The sequence below is a fragment of the Mytilus galloprovincialis genome, chromosome 6, assembly GCF_965363235.1.
Source record: "Mytilus galloprovincialis chromosome 6, xbMytGall1.hap1.1, whole genome shotgun sequence".
Taxonomy (NCBI): Eukaryota; Metazoa; Mollusca; class Bivalvia; order Mytilida; family Mytilidae; genus Mytilus; species Mytilus galloprovincialis.
The window spans coordinates 69,435,257-69,455,679 of record NC_134843.1 but is presented as its reverse complement, the minus strand read 5'-3'; the positions used below and the strand labels follow the sequence as shown (position 1 = coordinate 69,455,679).

At 31.3% G+C, this 20,423-nt stretch overlaps 1 long non-coding RNA gene across 1 annotated transcript; it reads right to left on the bottom strand.

Annotated features, from left to right (window-relative positions):
• Positions 1-1,211: 1,211 nt before the first annotated feature.
• LOC143080187 (uncharacterized) lies at positions 1,212-10,868 on the bottom strand. The gene is made up of 5 exons (XR_012979648.1): positions 10,702-10,868; positions 8,642-9,085; positions 7,479-7,526; positions 3,011-3,454; positions 1,212-2,392 (listed from the first exon to the last, which is right to left on the bottom strand). It is a non-coding gene; the product is annotated as an uncharacterized LOC143080187 (long non-coding RNA).
• Between the last annotated feature and the right edge of the window lie 9,555 nt (positions 10,869-20,423).

Below are 20,423 nucleotides of genomic sequence, written 5' to 3'. Positions count from 1 at the left end.
AACGGACAAAGATACGGTAATGGAAATGAACAGAAGTATTTGAGAATAAAAATGGGGAGAATACTCCAATCAATAAAGATTGAAATAACAAAATCATGCAACAAGTATGCTGAAAATAGGATGGGAGATGTCATTAAAACCAGTTTTGAAAATACATAACAGTTAAACTCAAACTAAGAGGCTTTAAAGAGCATGTGCCGATATTTTAGGTCTGTTTGCATCTTCGACAATGTAACTCTATGACATTGTAGACGAAATCTTTTTTTTTTTTATCTTGCATTGATAACTTTTTTTTTCGATTTACAATTTTAGTCTATTTTCTTTCGTTTTCATCTAAAACACAAAAAAGGGTTACACATGCATTATTTAAGTGCAATTACTTCTATAAAGAGTCTGTTTACAATTTCGGCAAAATTGACTTCTTTGTAGATCTCATCTTGTTGAACGTTTTTGTAATTTAAAGTTTGTATATATTCTTTATAGTCTTCAACATTATAGAAGAAAACAAAACAAAAAATCATTAAAGAAAATATAAAAAGTCGTTTTATTCCTACAAGGGTGGACTACTATTTCATACTGCGGACAATGATTCAACTGGTTCGGCTATTGGATAATGACAATACACATCTCGAGTGTCTGGAAACATTTAGCTTATCATCCGTTTGTCTGTTACTTCGCTTTAATAGCAAATTACTCCTCTTTCGGAATACTAAGATCATGATATTATATGTACTTTGTTTGAAATGTTTTGCAATGAACACATAAAATACGATGTTTCGTGATTTAACATCAAATAAAAGTTTACTTGATGAGATTAACATTTTTGTTTTTACCCCTCACCTTACCCACTTATCCACCCACACACGTCGCATACCCGTGATAGTGTTAGTAATCTATGTCATTGAGTCTTATCGGATTTGATTTCATCTTTCAAACAATGAGGCTGAATGTTACAGTCTTTTAGACACAGGCTTTGTGTTCATTTCACATTTTCATGTTACTGGTCATCAATATGGATTTAATTTCAAATTTTTGAACATGAATATGATCAAACAGTTATGAAGCGTCATCTGCATAACACTAATTTCTTTTTATAATAAATAATATGTATATTCCAAAATGTTTGTCAGGTGACTTATCATGTCCAATTGCATCATACCATTCACAAAACCTCATATAATCAAACGTCATTGTCTGAACTATAAGCAGTCTACATTCAGTTAATCAATAGTTATCTTAAAAGGTTTTGCTCGCAGTTTCCTCTTAAATTTTGAATTGAAAAAAAACGGATATAATACGATACTAGAAGGAACAATCAATATGCAGACGGATTATTGTTATTACTTACACAACATGCGAACAAATGTTACTTATAGAATTATATTCTGTTTAGTAAAATAGATTGTACAACAAAAGTTCAAAATGTAATGATTTTAGTTTGAGATGTAAATGGAATAATTATATATTCAAAAACTTTCTTCACTTTATTTAAAATATGAATTTTGAATTCTTTATCTACCTTCTTACAGTAAAATACTTTGTGAATGTATTTGTTTTGCCATATAAAGAGTTACCATTGATGGCAGCTCTTTGTTAATTAGCTTAAGGCTCTATGATGTGTATTCGTAGCTTTTCTTAGGTCCGAAATAATTATAACTTGATATACTGTTGAAACATTTGTCATATTCACTTTCACTGCTTAAGGAAGAGCGTCTACTGTTAAGTTCTGAAAGGTTATCCTCACTTGGTACTTGTTCTGTCTCGCTAACCTCTTGTTTTGTAGTTTCTGGAAGTACTGGCATTGAAATATCACGCATCGCGTGTTCTGCAATTCCCTGTATCGGTTGTATTGAGGTCGGCGTAGATATTTGTACGGCATCGGGCATTTCATGATTTTCAATTTGATCATTTCCCGAAGACGATAAGTGTACACTATTATTGAAATTTATTTCCAAAGCTATATCAATTTCTTTATATACTTCATCGGTACTTCCTGTATCAGTGTGATCTTTAGGCGATGGAGATCTTATTCGCTTTCGCATCGAAAAATCACGCATCTTTTGTTCTACAATATTTTGCATCGTTTGTTTAGAGGTCGACACTACATCACGCATTTCATGAATTCCAATTTGATCATCTCCCGGCGGTGTTAAATATACACTATTGTTGACATTTATTTCCAAGGCAATATCGATTTCGTCATATATTTCATTGACATTTCCTCTATCAACTTCGTCTTTAGATGATGGCGATCTTACCCGATTTCTTTTAAAGTGTCGAATAAAAAGACATCCAAAAATGAAAGTCACAATGACAAATAATATCGCCGTTAATAAGATGAACAGAATTTCTGTTTTCTTGTTAGAGATAATGTTCTCTTGTTCTTGAATTCCTGCAATACAAACACAAACCGTTTATCCAATAAATGTGAACGTATGCTTGTGAGGAATAACTTTCGGCAATACAAAGAATATTGGAATATGGCATACATGTACGTGATTGATAAGGGGTATTTTATTGACCAATAGTATGAGGACCAAGAAATTGGTATGAATACAAAACACTGCGAGTCATACGTATAAATCATGTGTGTTGTTATAGAAATGGATTTACTTTGTCATTATGGAATTTTCCTCGAGAAGTTAGTAAAAACAACAAGCTATGCTGCATGAAATAAATCTGGTTATAAAGTAAGTTTACAAATTGTTTTATACATATTTTTCTCAAACTTACCAGCATAATTTGTTTATTTGATAATTTAACTATTAGTCGAGAGACCGATCGAGTCGAGTGAAATAAAAAAAAATTGGAAATATAGAAATTTGACAATAACAGCAAATGGCTTAGTATTGTGGTAAAAAAAACTGTTTGATAATTCTTTAACATGTTTTTTTCAAAAATTAGGTCTTTAAGAATAAACGTATTGATAGATCTACAAAACAACAAAGAAAACCACAATGGATATGATCACCACCTTTAAAAAACACTTATAATGATAAAACGTTCGTACCTTGACATGGAAATGTCCAATTCCCTGTTGAACCCCCTTTTGTAGAAATTCCTATATTTCTGATTTTTAATGGGCTTGAAGTATCAGTCCATTCCATGATGTTCGCTTTACTTCCATTTTCTACTCTAATATGTCCATTTCGCCAGGTAATGTAAAATGTCGTATATTCAGTTTGTTTAAGTACTTGTCCTTCATGCGTTGCCATTGCTACCCCTTCTTTGCTGTCTCGGATGACCGACTTTGAGTTAATCCAGCCACCCAATACTATTTCATAAAGAGGATCCTGATCTGTATTTGAAGACATTAAAGCTACATGTACATTTCTGGTAGCCTTTACTTTGAAATTAATACTATCGTTTACTAGATTTTCAATAACAATGCCATAGTCTGACAAAAGTATGTACTTATACAGGTTTGGGGTTTCAATGCTTGGTCCTTGACATTCTGAAATTATAACAACAATGAAATAAAGCATAACGTGTTGATAATGTGGACATATTTAGTAAACTTTACCCAAAATAATTTAAATGCAGATTAGTTATTCCTGCTAGCAATGACAATGATTTTCCTTTTTGAAATATGTGTATTTTAATCACATTTATATTTTGTAAAATCTATTTCGACGAGAACCGTTATATACATATTTTACTCCTTGTCACTGATGCAGAACATGGGACATTCAAGATCAGCAGATGCATATCATCGTTACTTTTTGAAAGGGACCAAAATGGATTTTCATTTGTCATTTCAAAACTTTTTATAGCTGATTATGCGGTACGGGATTAGCGTATTGTTAAAGTCCTTAGGATCACATATTGTTGTTATCTTTTGTGTCATTTAATCTCTGGTGGAGAGTTGTGTAATAGGAATCATAGAATATCTTCTTATTTTAACATAAGACATAACGTTTGTACTACTAGTATGGCATTGGAATGTCCAATTCATGTTGAATCTCATCCGGTAGAAATTCTAATATTTCTGATTTATTTTAGCCTTGAACTAACAAATCTCAAATTGCATAATTTATTTTTGCGCCTTTTATAACTGAGTTAAAGACACTACGATGACTTAAAGTTATCTTCTATATCGTTTGGTCTCCAGTGGAGAGTTGTTGCATTCGCAATCAAACCTACAGTAGTGTTCTTATTTTTATATTAAAATAATAATTCATTTCATAGTTTTCGCTTCACTTTCAACTTCTTCTCTACAATGGCCGTGACTTCATTTTATTTAAAATGTCTTGTAAACAGTTTGTGGCACTAAGTCATTGCTATGAAGTTATGTATCCATTAATTTATTTTGCAATAATTTAATTTTGGATGTAACGCGTCTTCTGATTGGCTGACGTTATTTTGTTATGAGCCCATAGACATAATTAAGTCATGTGACCGTGACGTCATCAACGTTTTTTCATGGTTTTCTACGGTTTAAAATAGAATTTAGAATTAAATTATAAGAAATGACTGTATTATTTTTTCTGTCGAAATAACATAAAAAATGTGGTGCACACTGTTAAATAACCCGCTACGCGTGTTATTCAGTGTGCACCAAATTTTTTATGTTATTTCTTCATAGACAGAAAAAATATTACAGTCATTCCTTATATGTTCCTTTTCATCTGTCTTCGTACTTTTATGCCTTTTTGTACGTATGACTTTGCATGACGAGATTAGGTCATGTACTATGTGTTTCTGCATTCAGCTATCTAGTTTGTGGATTTTGGCGTTCCTGTTGCACGTTGGTCCAGATTTGCAATTCTAACGCAAGCGTCTTTTTTTGTCGTAGTGTTTTCATTTTGTTTACCATTTTCTCTATTTCTTCTTTATTTTTACCATATTAAGAAAGAAAGTGTATATAATAATATCAAATATAAAACAAAACATTGGCTTTATTTACTATCAACTACAAACTCGTTATTAATTGCAGCTTGTATGTTTGTTGAAATGTTTTAGTCAGTTAGATTGAATTTCTTGTGATGTCTGTTAACACTGTTTTGGCTGCTGGATCCTTGTCATTTTCTCATTAATACTTTATACCTGCTTGGGTTTCACCCCTAGTTTGGTCAATATAACGAAACTATACAACTTTCATAAAGATGGAAGCTTTACCTAGCTATATATGAAATCATGTGTTACCATATTTTTCAGAAAATGCCTATACCAAGTGAGGAATATGTCAGTTGGTGTCAATTTTCAATATCTTCTTGTCTTACCTTGGAGTGTGGTATTTTTCTGAATCTTTTTCTTGGTTTCCTGACAATCTGAAATTATAAACACAATAAAATTAAACAGAAGATGTCAATAACAAATGTTGTTTTTAGTAAACTTGATCGAAAAAGAAATTGTCTGTATACTATTATGTTCCTTTTGGTCGTATGACTGTTGACGTGATTCGGCATATGTGCATACAGCTTTCATGTGTTTGGCTTTAGGCGCTGTTTATGCTGTTGGGTCTAGTCTAGAGATGCCATTTGGTCGCATGAGATTTTCATAGTGTTGTTTTCATTTTGTTTACTCTTGTTTTTATATTTCAATTATTTTGTATTTCATCAAGAAAGTGATTATGCCATGGTCATTATGATTTACTATACTAACTTCGAAAACTTTTTTGCTGTCGGATTTGTCGATTTAATGTAACATTTCAACATGATGCGCACCAGATTAAATCAAAGACAAACGAAAAATATCTATAAATATATGTCAGTTAAGGTGTTCGGTAATTATGCTTTACTACACTGACCGAATTATGAACTACCAACAACTCTTTTTGGGTTTAATTGTGAGATATTAACGTTGAATTAAGTTGTGTTGTATGTCAGTGAAGATGTATGTTTACACAGTTTAATATTAGCTGCTTGATCTAAGTTATGACCATGCTAACAAATTATGTCTTTTTGGTTTATCACTCAATTTGGCAATATAACGGAGCATTCAAAAAGTGGATAGGGAGTTTAAGCTAGAAATTCCGGTTTAACTCACCGTTTTCTTAGTCTGTGTCAAGTCAGTAATACGACCGTTTTCCTAAGTTTCAATTAAACAATGTTTTGTACCTGTTTTTAAAAATCAGCAATGATCTACGTTTTATGGTTATGTTTGTGTATAAACATGTATAGAGACAATCATAACTTATCATATACAACATATATATAACTTATGCAGGACACACATACATTATTATTAAACAATTAGTTGTAATGGTAAATATAAAACAGACCAAACGGCATTGTACGATTACAATAAAAATAAGGTGATGTGTATAATTGCTAATGAGACAAAGAAGATGTTAACAGTTATAAACAACCGTTCAGTCTTTAGCGATACGAGAATGCATAAAGTCGGCTTTACAAGGCCCTGACATGAACAATATGAAACTGTTCAATTGAAAAAAAAACGGTATGGTTTACAAAAATAAAGCAATTTATCGACAAAAGAGGGGCGAAAGATACCAGAGGGACAGTCAAACTCACAGACAGAAAATAAACTGACAACGCCATGGCTAAAAAATAAAAAGGCAAACGGACAAATAATAGTACACAAGACACAACATAGAAAACTAAGGACTAAGCAACACGAACTCCACCAAAAACTGGGGGATCTCATGTGCTCCGGAAGGGTTGGCAGAACCTACTCCACATGTGGCACTCTTCGTGTTGCTCATGACAAAATAGTATATGTGTGAACCAACGACAACCACTGAACTACAGTCTCCTGGCTGGGGACAGGCACACAATTAATGTGTAGGGGTTAAACGTGTTTGAAGGCGCCAATCATCCTCTTACCTGGGAAGGTGGTATAACAGTACAACGTAAGAACAAACTATAAAAGTCCGTGGAAAGTGATCGGATCGAAACAAACAGAAAACATCAAATAAAACAGACAGGACGTGGCAGGCCTAGTGTATCTATACCTCCCTCACACGGAGTACAGATATGAGAGTACTTCATTTACTGACAACTACTTCCACATGAGTTCAAAGACAATAAAAATTAATAAAAAAAATCATGTATCTAAGACAGTACTATCCACAAACAAATGGGAAGCGGAATGATTGTAGACTGTTATATTGAACGATAATTGTAAGTAGTTTGTGCATTCAAGCTATGAAAAAAATCATTTTTTTTAACTTTTTTATTTCTTTGAAATTTCTCACCGATACTAATTATTAGGTTGAACTTGTTTGACAGACAGATTTGTTATTTGAAAAAAAGTATCAATTTTTTGTTATTTAATTTTCAAAAACTGACGTCATAGAGAATGACCAAATTCAGAGATCTGAGTGAAACGAAAAATCACTAGAGAACATATCTTTGCATCTTTTCTAAAAGGAACTACATAACAAAACGTTTGTACCTCGACATGGGAATGACCAATTCCCGATGGAACCCCATCCTGTTGAAATTCCAATATTTCTGATTTCAAATGAGCTGGATTTCGTCAGATTTTTGTGGAATTCCCCTTCTTATACTTACTTTGGAGCTCGGTATTTTTCTGATACTTTTTTTCTTTTTCCTGACAATCTAAAATTATAATGACAAGGAAATCAAACGTAAGATGTGAATTACACAAGAGTTTTTAAGTTATACTTTATCGGAATTATTTTGGACGAAAATTGATTATTTCTCATACCGAACTAGACTTATTACCGGGTTTAAATTTAAATGAGAAACACGACGTTTGTCAAATATGGAGCAGGATCTGCTTACCATTTAGAAACAGCTGAGACCACCCTCACTTTTGGTGAGGTTTGTGTTGCTAAGTATCTAATTTTCTATTTTGGGGTTTTAACATTGTTTTTCTTTTGGTCTTGTGGTCTTTTTCTCCTTTTTTCCATTTCGTTGTCAGTTTAGTTTTTTAGGAGTTCGAATGTCTATTTGGTATCGTTTGCTTCTCTTTCAATCAATGGTGATGTCTTTTCTCCATCTACATATGTGTTTTAATGCTATAATTGTTTGAACTTTTTATACTTTGAAGGCTAATTACGTACAGTAGAAATTCAATTCTTACATAATACGCGTTCAGCATTTAGTAGCACAGTCCACTAGTATTGGTTGTGGCCCACATATGGTAATACAAAATTTATCTAAATTTGTGCAAAACTTTGAATGCAAGAGATGACATGATTGTTTTAGTTCTAAATACAGTTGCACAATTAATATCGGTATCTTATTGTGATATTTATATTTTTTTATATGCCAAAAACAGTTTTGGAAGTAAATATGCAATGCTTAAATTAATTTACAAATTGAAACAACTCTTTGCAAAATGAAATAAGTAGCGATGATTCTTTTGAATTGAGTTTCTGTTAAGCTGTGTTGCATGATTTTGTATGGCTCTTAAGTTTCCAAACTGTTTTATGAAATATATTTCTTATCAAACTAACCAATATAATAATGGATAAAGGTGGTTTTGAACCAGTAGTCTGATCGTGTAAAAAATGTAAATACAGTGTTAAATATAAAAGCGAGTGATTTAACATTGTTGTGTTTTATAGAAAGCCTTTCATTAATCTTCGAATTTAGAAACTAAGGCTTCATGCATAAACTTATTGATAGATCTGCAGGACAACCAAGATCACAAAAGTGAATATTGTCACCACGTTTACACGAAGCTCTACACAACAAAACGTTGGTACCTTGACATGGGAATGACCAATTCCCTGTTGAACCCCACCATGTAGAAATTCCTATATTTCTGATTTTTAATGGGCTTGAAGTATCAGTCCATTCCATGATTGTCGCTTTACTTCCATCTTTAACTCTGATATTGCCATGACTCCAGCTAATGTTGAATGTTTTATACATATTTTGTTTGAGTATTGGTCCATGATGCATTGCCAATGGTAGCCCTTCTTTGCTGTCACGAATGATAGACCTTGAGTTAGCCCAACCACCTATTATTATTTCATAAATAGGATCATGGTCACTATTTGAAGACATCAAAGCTATATGTGCATCGCTCCTAGCATTAACCTTGAAATTAACACTATCGGTTACTGGATTTCCAATACAAATGCCGTGATCTGACAAAAGAATGTATTCATATAACTTTGGAGTTTCAATACTTGGTCCCTGACAATCTGAAAACAAAATGACAATTAAATAAAATATTTAACATGTGAACTACACGGAAGTGTTTAGTTTAGTTAACTTGATTGGAAATATTTGAATACAAATTAATTATTTCTTTTAGCAATAGCTAAAATATCTTTACTCCATCTTTAATTTTTATCCTTTTTACTTTCGGATATCAAGTTCAAGTATTACCCTTTTTCAAACATTTTACACTTTATTTTACAATATCTAATAAAACATGGTACGTATACGAAAAGCCAAACCTTAGAAAATGCTCTTACTGCTATTCATAGCAAATCATGTCGGAAGTATAGATACTGTTAGGATGGTTTCGTAACGATAGACAGTCTTTTAGCATCGTTTCAGACCAAACTGTTGTAACATGAAAGAAGCATCATTAATTAAATGCGCATGCAATTTTACCTGCTGGAGTGACATGTAACGTTTGTGTCACGTTTTTATACAATTACATAGAATCGTTTTCATAACAGTGTGGACGAAACCATTTCTTGGCGCGCTCAGAATATCAATTGGCTGGGTCAGATTATGTGTACGTTCCTCTTTGATGCTGAATTATCACATCGTACATGATATAATCATTCAAACTGTGGGGTCGCCAAAGGTTATGAACGCATAAATCAAATAATACGAATAACTAGCAGATGACTATACTTTGTTTGTTGATTTTAATGTTGAATAATTAAAACATTCCTTTTCCCTGACATGAGCTTAATTTTTTATTCTTTTTAAATCCCCACAGAAAGGCCTCTGAGCGTAAAATTATTGTTATCGATAGCTGATGACAGACAAGTTGAAGGTAAATGACTCAGTATTATTACCAACATGAGTATGGCGGTTGTCCACACTGTTACCGAAATATCTATGATTGATATCAGATGATCAGTATCATATCATGATATTGAGGTTTTTATATAAACCAGCATAATACTTTCGGCTACTGGATTTCAAAAACGAATGTCGTTATCTGACCATAAAAATGTATGTATACAGGTTTTGTGTTTAAATACATTGTCGTTCACAATCTATTAATTCAACAACAACAAATAAACAGAAACCTTGACTGTAAAGTGAAATCAAAATGAAAGCGTGTGATTCAAGCTGATGTACAGCTTTTTTGGTCTGTTGAGTTGTTGAATATCTGCCCCTGTAACTCTACAGGTCAGGCTAGAATATAAAACGAATGTTCAGACAAATGATCAGGACTGTAAAATTAAAAGTTAAAAATTTTGTGTAGAAAAAATAAAGGCAACAGTGGTATACCAGTGTTTGCAAATCGATTGAGGGAGAACAAATCCGGGTTACAAACTAAACCCGAGGGAAATAAATCAACTATAAAACGGAAATAAAGTATTAACAGGAACACTAAAGTGCAACAAATCTCAAACATAATTAGAAAAACAATAAGGTTGTTCCTTATTTAGTGGAAAGATCTTAACAACATGAAAAATAAAAAACATGAAACCATATAAACATTTATTTACAATTTGTTGAATAATCTCTAAAAGATTGAAACTTTATTTATTTACTTTTTTTTCTTCATTCCAATCAAAAATTCCCTATCATTATATATGATATTGCACTTAAATGTATTTATGCTTACCTGAATTATTCGATACGGCTATTGAGACAAAATATAAAACGATAAATTTAACACTAAATGTGTGCATTATATCATGTTGTCTGTATGAAGCTGAGAATCAAGTTACTCGGATTGTTGATTTATGTATGCCTTTCTCTGTCACAAATATAAAGTCAGACGTTTTTAACAACACACCTAAAAAACATATGATAAAGGATGTCATGATTAAGGATAAACATGCACTTAGATGAATAAATGCTTCCGGAAAAACTGGAAAAAATATATGAGTTGTAACATATTTTAGTCGTCATAGTTTTCCATTTCCTAAAAAAAGTTAAAATCAAAGAGTTTGTCTTTTTTGTTATGCCTCATTTATGGGCATTTTGTCATCTGGTTTGTGCGTCTGTTCGTTCGTCCGTTCGTCCATTCGTCCGTCTGTCTGTCCCGCTTTAGGTTAAAGTTTTTGGTCGATGTAGTTTTTGAAGAAGTTAAAGTCCAATGAAGTTGAAACTTAGCACACATTTTCACTATGATATGATATTGTACTGCCAAATTAGAGATTTTTACCCATCGGATGGAGTATCCGTATACTATGGACACATTCTTGTTTCGTAATTGATTTCAAATTGATCTTAGTTGTTTAAGTATTTTTTTCACATTCTTATCATAATAAATTCTTTTTTATTCGTCTTAATATGAAGAAATGATTGAGGGTTTTCATGCCTTTATCTTTCTTTTTAGCATATGTGTTTTACGGTGAGAGATCGATACGAGGCCAAACTCCTGTCCAAAAATGATATCAATAAATTACGTCTTGATTTATATGTTTCACACCAACTAATTACTTTGGTTACACATATTTTTTGATTTTTTTTAAATATGTGTACAAGTTGATATATATATTACAGGTGAAACATTCTAATACAATGTATGACGTTCTTATTTTGCTTTGTAGGTAAAGCCGTTTTCTAATAAAAAGAAAAAAATATGTCCGACACATATCGTATATTTACATACTTACTATTTTCCTTTTCACTTTTTACAAGATATATAACTGCTAAACCGTGTTAATGTAATCTAATGTCATGAGATAATTCAAGTTAGATAAACTTTCATTGATGTTTTTGTTTTGTTTTTAAAATGTGACATATATCACGTTTTGATTTCATGCTGCATATTGCTATAAAATATTGAAGTTAGAAAAATAACAAAACTCTGTTATTTAATATTAACTAAACATCATGGTTTAAGAAATTGAGAGAAATTAAAACGTTCATATTTCTTTTACAGTATATGCGCCTTTTCACCACTACACGGTTTTCAATTAGATAGCGTGTTATCTTATTTACCCTAACAATGCGTACTTTGAATTATAATTGTTTTTTCATTCATTTTGACTTGCATGGAGAATTGTCTTATTGGCACTCATACCACATTTTTTATTTAAGCTCCGATAACGAATCAAGTCAGTGACTATAAAAAAAAATGCCATTTCGTTTTCTAGAAAATGTTTTTGGTTCTTCTCTGATAATTATTAATTTACGTTTAGTTGTTCAATGTATCATAACATAAATCTTCATATTTACATGTTATGTAATTATGCTCACCTGAATGGGTCTGTACATCGGATTACAAATGTAGAAAGGTAAATATATCAACAAACGTGTTCATCTCATCATGTTGTCTGCATAAAATTGAAAAGAAGTTTCTCGGGCGTTAACGTATGTAATAATTTCGTTTTGTTTCCTGTTACTTATATATAAATTAAGGATTCTTTATTTAATAATGAGCACCTGAGGTTTATATTTACTTTCCGATTAATCATATAATACAGACAAAATTTAACGATGTCTAAAGTTGTCAATATAAGGATATACAATTATAAATTGAGAACGAATGACAGCGTAACAAATTTGATTTTTTTTAAATCGGCTTTCCAAACACGTAATTAAGGATGTACACCTCTGAGGAGCCAAAATTTCTAGAATTAAACTTTTTTTCTAAACCTGATTTTTGGGTTTATGTGACTGTAAAAACAATTGATGAAGAAAAAAGTCATATGGTGGTCCACTTATTTTTTTGCTATGGCCCTTTGAAAGTACCCAATTTTGATGATTTCCTAATTTTTCATCAATTTTTACCTATTTTTGGGGCTATTATCATGAAAAAAATCACAATTCCTCATTTAAACTTTTGTCATACTTTCAATAAAATGCAAGGGACCAATCTGAATAAATTTGAATTAAAAAAAAAATATAGGTAGGTGTTAAAAAAAGAAAGTTTTATCATATTTTAATGCTTTTTTGTGTCAAATTTACCATGCTGTCAATTTTGTCAATTTGTGATTTTTTCTCTGTTATAAGTACAAATTTCATATTTTTGTCAACCTCTTTGTTATAAATGATTGGAAAAATATATATCTTAGAAATTTAAAAAGAAAAAAGGCATGTGGGATGTACATGTTTCTGGAAAAATCATTTTTTGTATCCCTCACACATTTTCTAAAAAACAATGTCTAAAAAGACTGACTTGATTTGTAATAAAATTTGAAAAATTGATTACTCAAAAAATACTCATTGAAAATACCCATTTTTTCACAGAGTTAAATTTGATTATAACATTTTTTAAATTCATTGATATTTTTCACTTGTATTACATATTTTAGAAATAACTCCAGAGCTAGATATCAACGAGACTGAAACGTCAAAAGAATACATCCTTAAATATATAATAAAACAAGATGATATTTTTGTCTAAGGATGTAGTTATTTTAGTCCGGCGGCTACAAGCATATTTCTAGTAAGGGTTTTTTTTGTGAGTTGTTCGGACTCTTTAGGGTTTTCCTATGATACATAGTAAACTAATTTCCTCTAGATAACCAAATTTTCATTTCAATAGAAAACAAGAGAAGACTCCAATAGCTTATTAACAGTCGAATTGTCTGGTAAAGTTCCATTACCAGATTTAAACAGATTCTAGATTTCTTTCCTTATGATTAAATATCCAAATGATGACAATGCTATGTATAAGGTAAAAAGATCAGCCTTTCTCGTTATTTAAAAAATTAATATATCCAGAGTTTCATAATCTAACAATGTTTTTAGCTTATTCTGTTGCTTAACTTAAGCTCTTCTGAGTTATAGTATTAATTACATACTAAATGTAGTGGTGTACAGTAGTTGTCGTTTGTTTATGTAATTTATACGTGTTTCTCGTTTCTCGGTTTTTTTTTTTTTTCATTTTTTTTATTTTATATGGATTAGACTGTTGGCTTTCCCGTTTGAATGGTTTTACACTAGTAATTATAGGCCCCTTTATAGTTTTTTGTTCGGTGTGAGCCAAGGATCCGTGTTGAAGACTGTACATTGACTTATAATGGTTTACTTTTGTAAATTGTTATTTGGATGGAGAGTTGTCTCATTGGCACTCACACTACATCTTCCTATATCTAAAACTACATTTGATGATCATGGAAAACAAATGTAGATGAACATAAAAAAATATTACAAGAAGTGAAAAAATATTTAACACGAATGGTGCCACACGTGCAGTAGTATCTGCTCACCCTTCTGGAATACTTCAGCTCCAGTTTTGAGGGTTAGTTTGTGTTGATCAGTTTAGAGTTTTCTATGTTCTTGATTTTTTGAGTACTTTTGTTTGTCTTTTTGTCGTTTTGCAATTTTTGCCATGTCAGTTCGATTTCGACTTATGAGTTTGTTTTATTGTTGTTGTTTATGTTTATGAAATCATTATAATTAACAAAACCTTAAATGTGTTATTGTTATTGATTATGTTTATGAAATCATTATAATTAACAAAACCTTAAATGTGAAACGTTTTCTATGTTATTATTATTATTATTATTATTATTATTATTATTATTATTATTATCATTATTATTATTGTATCTACAATATAACATTTTTTTAAGAAAGATATATGCGTTTGTTATTTGCATTTTTATGATTTATGAATTTCAAAACGTTTTTTGTCGATTTTCAGTTTTTGTTCAACGAACTAATTAAAGTCGTATACATACATTTTTTTTTTTTCAAAATCCTTGACATAGCCGATTAACGATACCTTAGAGTGAAATCAACTTGACGTGAGAGCTGTTCCATTTGGTTAAATGCCCTCCTTTTATTTTACAGGTTTAGATATCCAAATTTCAGGAATTATATAGCCCGGTAAAGCCTAGTCCACTCAGAAATGGACGAAAGCTCGGGTTACTTGATAAAAAATATAGGAAAAATGGGGAAAAAATTGAAAATGAAAAAAAAGGTTTTGGTAAATCTCTGATCCTTATCTGTGTACTTCTAGTCTTTCATTTTTATATTGCATAATCAAATTCCTATAATAAATATTACTGTTTCATGTAATTATAATATCCTAACTGCATGTATCGCTACAGCTCATGAGATAACATGTAGAAAGGAAAATACAGATGATTTCATTTTATCATGCTGTCTGTACATACACACGAAAAAAATTTCTCGGGCTTCGGTATTTGTTGCGGTGGTTTCCCGTTACATACATAAAGGTATGAGTCTTTATTTTACAATAAGCACCTGATGTTTATATTAACTTATGATATTATATTGTGTGATTTCCAAATAAAAAAATAAAAAAAGAAATTAGACGATTTAAAGTTGTCAGTATAAGGATATAAAATGATAAATATAATAGTGAACAAATCAATTGTAATTTATATGTAAGTAAAAAGTTTAATATGTATTTGTAAACAAAAAACTTAATTCAAACAACCAATATAGGATCTCAGTATTAAGGAAGCAATTACATATTAAAACGAATAACAGTGCTACATATGTTATCAAATTGTATCAGTTAAATGGTTTAAATCATGTTAGAATTACAGAGCATGACCACGGAAAATAACTGTCCATGAAAAAAGACATTCAAATTAAAAACATGTCAAGAAAGTTTTAACTCGATAGGTGCCACGTGCGCAATAGAATCATCTTATGCATTGTACTTCCAGATCACCTAATACATGTATCAACTCCAGTTTGTTACTAAGTATTTAAATCTCTGTGTTGTGCCACGTGTAATTTTGTTTGTTATTGACAAGATTTTTCCATTGTGTTGTCAGTTCGTTTTCGACTAATGTTTGAATGCAACTTCGGTATCCTCACCTCTCTTATTAAACTTAAACTAAATACGACGAGTAATCACCAGCCTGTTAACTCAGTGATATTAAATTTGAGTCCTACTTCCTTAAACAATGGCCGTCATGATGTAGTCAAGGGTGTTGAAAGTGTCTTTAAACACCAACAATAAGTGATTTTATGTATGTTCTTTGGAGTAGTTCTCTTGGTTTTTATATTAATTTTATTTAGAATAATCAAGTTACGTCTTATATAACTATAATTGATATCTGATATCATCATCATCAAATTTTCAAATTGAATTGGTCACTTTAAAGAAAACAAAAAATCGTGAAAAACAATACATGTACTAAATATTTGAATCGGGTCTGTCTAATAATGTTGAATACAATCAAAATAAAAAAAATAGTTCATATGATTTTACTGTCAATTAATTCTTTGTTCTTTTTAGACTCTTCCTCGTCTACTGGGTGTGGTTCATTGATCGTCCTGACCTTTATCTTCGACTTCGTAGGTACGCCTGCTGAAACTGGAGGTTTTATATATTCAATAGGTTCTCGAGGCTTTAGAAATAATATACCTTTCTTTTTAGCGAACAAGAGCAGATAACCTCCAGTAAAACCAGTAATTACTGTAGGGAAAAATACCAGTATGCAACACCATGAAGGACTATCGGAATCTGGGGTCATCACAAATGTAACAATGAATATAATGATTGCTAGGAAACTGGAAGCAGCTGAAAATTGAAAAAAGGACTGTTGCAAAATAAATGTTACGATTAGTCAATGGAAAAGTTTAGTATACTTTGAAATTTAGATCTAGGGGATATGTCCAGAGTACTTATTACATTATATAATTGTATAACATTCATATTTATATATTCATTAAACAAGTCCAAAACAATACATGTAACCCTTCGAAACTTTAATTATAAATAGAAACAGTCATGTATTTCCAACAAGCATTGAAGGTACATGTAATCTATACTCCTATACGGATATATATATGATTCTTTTTTTAACCAAATGTTGGCATGTTGTATATCGTGAAGGGAAACTGGTAGCTTTTCATAATTTTTTATTTAAAATTGTGTAAATTTTAAGAAACGCTATACCATAATTACTTTTTCAGTAAAAGGCTGTTCGAGACTTAATTCACTGTCGGTAAATAGTAACTTACCCGAGACAAAGAATGCTATAATGTTGACAATTAAGGCAGTTCTAGACATCATATTCTTTAATGCCATTAAAACAAATATGAAAGAACCAGCCATTGCGGTTAATACTCCAATCATTCCAAAAGATTGTGTCGCTTTCAGTGCACCTAAAATGTATAAGTAATATTTTTCTTAAGAAAACTATCGATTCATTTATTTTCGTGGGTACCAATTTTCGTGGATTAAGGAAAACTGAAATGTTCATTAATATTTCATTTCTTGGTTTTTCCGAGGTCTGCATACAAGGCAATAGGAAAATTTTTAATCTTTTAACATTTAAATCCACAAAAAAATTGAGATCCAACGAATAAAAATGAATCCACAGTAATTTTTTTTTCTCGAAATACTTAGGATGTTCTACCCAAGGAAACGATTACCTTACCTGTATTCGGCATAACATTTTGAAATGTTGAGTCCTCAAAGCTCTTCAACTACGTACTTTAATTGGTATTTCTTACACTGTTGGTTCGTGCGTCATTGATGAGTCTTTTTTTAAGGCAAAACACGCGTCTGGGGTACAACACTATAATCTTTGTATCTTTGATAAATTTGTTTACACCCATTAGATCGAAACCAATGCTGGTAGGGGTTTCCTCTCCGAGGTTTTCACCAGCCTAGTTGCCAGAACTTCGGTGAATTATCGTGATGATTATGTATATATCAACTACATGTACATTTGTATTACCAGAACTTTGACATTTATTTAAATACTAAGTGATACTAAGGATTTTCTTGAAATTAGTTGCCTTATTGAAGAAAATTCTAGTGCAAGTTGCCATCTGTGTACTATGGACACATTCTTATTTTAATTTTACTTTAGTACATCTGTTATACATTGTTAAACATGTTATATGTGTTGGCCTACTAAAATACTTAATTGCATACATGTACATTTAGCATACCCTTTAGCTTGTATAATTTGTGTACCTTTCTTTCCATAAAGGTCAAACAGACATATGGAGGGTATTTGACATGATGAATACAGTAGAGACGGCAGCATTGTATAATCTAGAGTCATTCCTTGACTATAATACCTTACTGAAACAAAACTACTCAACCATTACCAAAGCTTGCTCAGTTGATATTAAGAAGGACTTTTATGAAGTTATTACTCCCAAAGCTCCAGTGGAAGTTAGTTGTAAATTGAAACGGGTCGGAAATACCTCATTCACTACAGTTGTAGAACTTTGTAATGGCGGGAAAATGAAACCATCAGTTTCCTGTAAAAATATCCATACAATTATTAATGTGAATGAAAATAGCGTTGAACAAATACCCGAATAGTGGAGAAAACGTTATGAGATGAAGGAAAATGCTAACGAAGATAAAAATCATCGAGCTACGTTCATAAATCCTCAAGAAAAGCCAACAGACACATTCTATAATGAATTTTCTGTCCCATTAGGTGATACTGACATCAGGCATGAAACTCGCTGTGCTTCTTACTTTCAGTATTTTATTGAAAATTGTTCTCCGAGGCATTTGGTGTGTACGACCAATAACATTTAATGATCAAATTAACATTGTATTTTTTTATGATATTAAATTTGAAATAGCTTGTGTAGTTTATAGTTTTACACTTCTGAACATTAAGGAAACATTTCTCTAGATAAGAAATAGGTCAAAAGTCCATGTAGGTCAGATATTAATTTATAAAAGAGGGACGAAGGATACTAAAGGGACAGTCAAATTCATAAATCGAAAATAAACTGACCTTACTCAGACAGTAGTAAAGGCATCATTGTACACAATGTCCTATGAGACCGTCTTATTCCAACTTTTGCTTGGAATTATACCAGCTGGGTTACACAAACGTATGGCATAGTGGTAAAAATGATCTGGCTTATCCCAGTCCAACAGTCTAATGGTCATGGTGGATTGAACATGTTGAGACCTGGTTTAATACCTAACCAAACCTCCAGCTTATATTGCAATGCTTAAAATATGGTAAAAATGATAACACTTAGTGACAGGAATACAACAGAGACAAACACAAGAACTCTCAGCACAGACAAATCGATAAATAAATGATAAAATAGTACATTACAACATGTAACTGCAGAATAAAAATGGATATCTCCCTTAATGATGCATTAATGGCCCACAATAGAGTACAGAAATGTAGATAAAGCAACAACTGTTAACCATGTATGTTAACTGAACAAAATTATCAACAGGGCTAGATCTACAAATTTGTCAAGTGTACAGAAGACTTCTCTGATATAAGTGTCTGCCCTTTAACATGCATATGTTAAATCATGATTTCAGACATATTATGCAAAAACAAAAAACATGTATGTGCAGCTGTGTAAGTGTAGTTAAAAACTGAAAGCTGTAAATATGATGAGCAAAATAAGATCTGCAATTAAAACAGTATTGCCGTAATTGTCAGCTGAATCTTTAAAGAAGATTTATTTTTGTAAACAGAAAAAGCAACAAATAAAGATCTACAAATATATAGGTCAACAAAGACAAATTTGAAGGTTTTTATGATGGCCGAAACCGTTTAGGAATTAGGAGCCCAAACAAGCATTTTTCTAGTTTTATGATAATAACTTGTGTACGAGTACTTTGATTGCTCTGACATTGTACCACAATTTTTAATGTCACAAGTAGAAGGTTAGAATTCATTTTTGGGTTATGGTGCCTATAGTTTAGAAATTAAGGGCAAAAAAAAATCATTTTTGTAGTTTCTGGAGGATAACTTGTGTATAAGTATTTTGATAGCTCTGACATTGTACCACAATTTTTAATACCAAAAGTAGAAGGTTAGAATTCATGTTTGGGTTATGGTTTCAATAGTTTAGAAATTAAGGGCAAAAAAAAGTATGTTTGTAGTTTCTGGACGATAACGTGTGTGTGAGTGTATTGATCTCTCTGACATTGTACCACAAGTTTCCATATCACAAAGGAAAGGCTAGGATTAAGTTTTGGGGTAATTGCTCCAAGGAGGGATTCAAAAAAGGGGTTCATATTTTTTTTTTCAAAATTTTTTGAATTTCTATTTTTAAAAAGTTTCAGAAAGAAAGAAGAAATGCTCATTAGAACAGTATTGCGAAATAGATTTGTAAAATCTTTGACCACATTTATTTTGTGTCAGAAACCTAGATATAGCTGACTTTGTGTAATGGGCTTGTTGCTTTGTTAAGGCTCTATGATGACCTATAGCTGTTAATTTATGTGTCATTTGATTTCTTGTGGAGAGTTTATTCATTAGCAATTATATCACATCTTCTTTCTTATATTGGGATAGAAGTTTTATGTGAAGTAATGACCACATGGTGGTGTTGTCCCACATATTGGAATAGAAGTCTTTATATGAAGTAATGACTACATTTTGGTGTAGTCCCACGTATCGAAACACTATTTCACGTTATGTCATACTTTCCGAAAAATTATAA